This window comes from Impatiens glandulifera, chromosome 2 (genome assembly GCF_907164915.1).
Source record: "Impatiens glandulifera chromosome 2, dImpGla2.1, whole genome shotgun sequence".
Taxonomy (NCBI): domain Eukaryota; kingdom Viridiplantae; phylum Streptophyta; class Magnoliopsida; order Ericales; family Balsaminaceae; genus Impatiens; species Impatiens glandulifera.
Window position 1 is genome coordinate 40541438 of NC_061863.1, and position 5490 is coordinate 40546927.

At 33.8% G+C, this 5490-nt stretch overlaps 1 pseudogene; it reads right to left on the reverse strand.

The window, feature by feature from the left end:
• Window positions 1-676: 676 nt before the first annotated feature.
• Window positions 677-4538, reverse strand: LOC124924677 (annotated as a pseudogene).
• Between the last annotated feature and the right edge of the window lie 952 nt (window positions 4539-5490).

Below are 5490 nucleotides of genomic sequence, written 5' to 3' on the forward strand. Positions count from 1 at the left end.
TTTTCCCTGGGTAATGAGATTGTATCTGGTCTGAAGGCCTTTTGGCTGTTTGATTTGGAGACCAATTACCATTATGAACAGGATAAACCTCATGTGCATCCAGATTGAACTTATGGATGGGAGGAAGAGGTCTATGATTATTATATTCGCCATAAGATTCATGTGAAACGTTCCTATTAATTATGCAAATTGTATGAAGGATTTGGTGTGTAGTATCCATGCCCGGAATAATGGTTAGTCCTAGTATGAACTATTCTATTATTGTGAAATCTTTGCCTAGGGCTCTCTGTCACAATATCACAAGATCTGATAATCTTTGCCCGACATAATGCATGCAAAGGTTCACAATTCATCTTCCAACTATTTTATTTCTCGAGATTATTTATGGTTGGAGTGATGGATATAGTGAAACATTTTAGACAAATGAAACATTCAAAGCAATATAATAGACATGTTTGATGCATATATAGACATTCAGAACAATATTACATAATGAAACATTGTATTTCCTTTCCTTTTACTCTGTCATCTGAGCTGCTGTCTGCAATTGCAGAAAGATAGGGTGTTTTGTAGTCTTTTTCATGTAGTAGAGTAGTTTATGTTTTGTATTGGAAAATTTTGCTTCAAATACAGAGATTCACGGTGATCACAAAACATTAAAAAAAGAAACAGGGAACTAATCTTCTTTTTCATCGTTGGCTGACTTGCTTCTGCTTTTTCCATTTGTACGCAGCTTCAAGAATCTTCAGAGTTGGTGCTTGTGTTTCTTCTGGGAACAAATAGTCAATGTATTCTTCGTATCTGTTCATTTTTAAACCAATATTATTCCTCATATCTTCTACCGAGAACAAGCAAAAACAAAACAAAACAAAACAAAAACATACCCTTCGAGACCATCCTCCCCTCCTATCTGCCGTCTCCTCTTTAGTTTCTTGGGCATCTTCGAACGGACTAAACTCTCATCGCCCAAATCTCCAAATTTGCGTTCAACAACCAACCACTTCTCCAACAGCATAGCTCTCTCTTCTTTCAGTTCCGGGGCTGAGGTTCTAAAATGGTTTATGGCTCTCTCAAATATTCCTGAAAATTCCAAGGGAAGATATATAAATATAAACCAACAAAACACACAATTCAGCATTGGTTGGTTTGTTTGTTTGTTGCTTACCTCTCCTCCGTTCAAGGCATTTGGCTGAGTCCAGGTTTTCCACAGCAGAAGCCTCAAATTCAGCATAACTAATCCAAACCTTAACATGTTTTGTTCTATCCAAAAGCCTCTCGTATAGTTCTCTAGCTCTTTGAAATTCTGCTTGTGATATTTCATAGTCAATGTATTTCTGCATACAAGTGATACACGAAATTAGTATATTATACTATATATATATGACTTTCAAGTTTCAAAAAAGAAAAAGGAATTTACCTTCCATAGAGCTTCAGGCATATCGAGAGCTGGTTGAGCAATTGCAAGCTCAAAGATAGCTCTAGCCCTCTCGGTTTCAATTAGGTCTTTCTCTAGCTCTGCATACTTTATCCAACCGTAGCAATTCTCGGGGAACCATTCCAAATACTTTTCATATAGCTTTCAACATCGATCAATGTTTCCAAGGTTTAGTTCTATCTCGATGTACTTCTTGAATATCTGTTTCCGGGAAAATGCAAATTCATATCAAAATTCTAAGCTCCTAAATGCATGGGTTATCATCCCACCCCAATCACTTTAGCAATCAATCAACCAAGCTAAGTATGTTTTATAAATGATACAAATCAAATGGATGCTTACTCACTTTATGTTTCGGGCATCTTCCAATAGCGTTTCCAAGGATTTGTCTGGCAGCTTTCAGGTTGAGTTGCCTTATTTCAAACTTAGCAGCCATTAACCAAAATTTAGAAAACGAAAACTTTGCATGTGGAATTAAATTAAGACATTCCCTGCAAAATTGACTTTCATTAATAAAAGAGAAATGATTAGGTGAGGGAATTTGGTGAGAGAATAACTTGCCATAATTTTATTCGCTGAAAAAATCAAATAATTTCTCTATTTTCTCTCTTTCCTCCCACTTTTACATTTTCCAACCAATGAAGGTGATTCCAAGTCATTCTCTCACCAAATTTCCTTTCTCTATCACTCCTTTTAATAAAATTCCCTTAAAAGAATTTAGAACAATTCTAAGCATAAGCCCAAAGTAAAACTTACCTGTATACATCTCTAGTCCGGCTGATATCTTGTGCATCAAGTTCTTCAAATAAAGCATAGTTAATCCTGAATTAGAAATTAAGAAATCAAATCAAAACAAAACAGATAAGAAAATATGAACTGGAATATGATGGAGTTTCATGTTTCATTCATACCACAAATATATATAACGCTTCCAATATCGCTTCTCTTCAGCTGGAGGAACGTTGGCGATAGATCTCTCGTAAACCTCGCGAATTCGATCTTTGTTTCCTGCGCTTTCTTCCAACTTAATGTAATCAAACCACGTGTCGTAGTTCATTGGGTTCTTCCTTACTTCATCCTCGTACTGAAACCTTCTCTTCGCAACAATGGCATCCTCTATACCATCCTTATCACCGTATTGCTTCTCAAAAGATACAAATTTTATATACGGGTCTTCTGCACGCCCTTTTGGGATGTGATCCTTCTGCGATTCCTCCCATTGAGCGTACTTGATCCAAACGCTGTCGTTCAATCGGACGCGGCGGATAAGATCTTCGAATTCCTTGCGCTTGCGGAGACGATTCTGCTTTGGTTGTCGGATTTCAGGCTCTTGCCTTTCTCGTGCTTCATCTATCTAACCTCCATTATTGAATCATCTATCTAACCTCCATCAAACAAAACCATTCTTATCAAAACCAGACCAATCTTAGTCAAGAAAAGTTTAGCATAAAACACAAACAACAAGAAGATAATTATAAAAAAACAACAAGTAGATAATTTAAGGCAGAAAAAAGCTTCAAACAAAAGAGACTACCATTACAATAGCTATATCACAAAGGATAATTTTTTTTTATATATAAAAATGTCACTTATGTAAAACTATAGAGCAATGGATACCTGAAAAATGTTTAAGAAAGAACATCCTCAACACAACATCTACGAATGCAACCCAACACAACAATTATGAATTCATCTTAAATCTAATCGTCAAACGCTAATAGTCAAAACTTATGTTATACAACAAATTAATCAAGATCTAGACCAAATAAAAAGGAGAGAATGAGATATTGATTCGGAGAGATTGAAAGAGATACTTGTATGTGATGCCTCTGAGATTGAGTTTATGATCCGAAATGAAGAGAGAAAGGGGAGATTGATTATGGAATTTGATGGACTTCGGAAAGGGATCAGTTTCAATAAGGGACGGTAGTAGAGAGAAGGTTTCGAAAAGGGGGAAAGAAGAGAAGAAGGAAGTTGCTCTTGGGTTTGCTAATTAATTGGGAAATTGTGATTGGTATAATAACTAATTGGTACTATGACTTCATTAATACCGAATAGTATTAAAACCAATCGATACTATGACTTAATAAACGCGGACAAAATTATCGCCCATTTTTCTAGAGATATTTTGGGCTATACCAATTGGTATTATAACCAAATGGTATTTTTAATGGTCTTTTACCGATTAAATGTAACACCAATCGATATTATTAGAATAATACCGATTGATTATAATACCAATCGTTATTATTCTAATATTACAGATTGATGTTGCAACCAATCGATGGAGATGATCGTCATTTACATTTTCTTTACTAGTGTTACGACTTATGAAATTAGGAAAGAAAATATTTTATGTGTTCAAACGTATTTTAGAGATTTTATTCTTAGTTTTGTGCTTGGTTACACGTAAGAAAGGGCTACCACACAATGTTTCACTTGTCTGTCACATTAAAGTTTTTATTTTAAATTTTTTGTGATTTAAAATAATATTATTCTACACCTTTGTAAGTACTAAAAATCTACACTCCAATTTATAATATTCAAATAATTATTTTGAATTATTTTTAAATAAATAAGATCAAAGTAATTAACTCTGTGGCTAAAAACTTATTTAAAACAATTAATAGAATTAATTAATGTGTTAATTAATCAGATTAATTAAGGATTAAGGCCAAAATAAAAAAAATAAAATTATTTGAGATAAATATTGTACACATAATGTCTCAAAATAATTTTAAAAAAATTAAAAGATAAAAATAAATTATTTTGATAAATTGTTGTATCCATTTCATCTAAAGAATTTTTTTTATTTAAATTTAAAAATATATATAAAATAAAAAATTGGTAAAATATTTTCCATATTTATTTTAATATTTTGTGTATATATAAAAAGATCAAATTTAAAGCCAAAATGGTGAAAGAAAAATCAATTTCAAACAAACCCTTAAGGTTTTAAAACAAAAATAAATTTCTAATCCGGTGTAGCCGAAACCGGGAGAAGAAGCTACAGCCGCAACCGCGCGCGTTGGATCAGTACTGGATTCTCATTGAATGCTCTAGGTGCTTCCATCCAGCCCGTCGCAGCTGAAGATGCGTGCATTCGGGATAAACATGATGAGGAGACAATCGTTAGCTTGATCGCTAACGGACCGTCCAAATACCAACGACGATAAGAAGGAACACCAAAACACGCCTAAAACAATGTTGTTTTTGCCTCCGGTCGTCTTCATCATCGCGACACAACGAAGATAAGAATGAACAGTCGTGTTAATTTTAGATTTTTGGAACTCCCTCGTTGGTCTATCAAACACGCATTGTTGTTTATGGTGTTTTATGGTTGTGAATTTATCCTTATATAGTTTATAAACTATTTGGATATGATAGAACCGATCAATCGATCTAAATAACAAAAACACAAATTTGAATTTGAAAAAAACGGGTTTGTTATTCTTGGGTTAATTCGATCGAATCATAGATCAGAAAGCTTTCCAACATTATTTTAATGATATTGGGCAACTATTTGGATCATGTTTGACCATCCCGATCATGTTTGATCAAAATAAAATTTTCCAAAATAAATGAAAATTTTGAGTTCTTGATTTGTTCAAAACGAACCGTCAGTGTTCTTATTTAAGTATCAATCAAGTATATCTAGTATAAGGAATATATTGTATAGCTCCTTGCACTTCAAGATAGCCTTAAAATCAAAAACCCGATTTTTGATCATAACTGTTTTGAACAAATAAATCATCATCCAAGACGATCCATACCTTGAGATGATGATCAACATGTTCATGGGAGATTTGTGAAGCTATCCAAACTCTTAGATCAAAGAATTAGAACTAAAAAAATAATTTAAAAAATCTACAATTCTTGAGGACAGAGGCTTGTTAGCCTAGAACCGAGAGATCTGACCGAGGATCCTTGGTCCAGACCAAAACCAATGATCGATAAAAATAAGCTATGACCAATGTTCTTTAGTTAGGACCTAGACTTAGGATCGATGTTCTTGAGCTAGGACTGAAAAATCTGACCGAAGATTCAGACTTAGG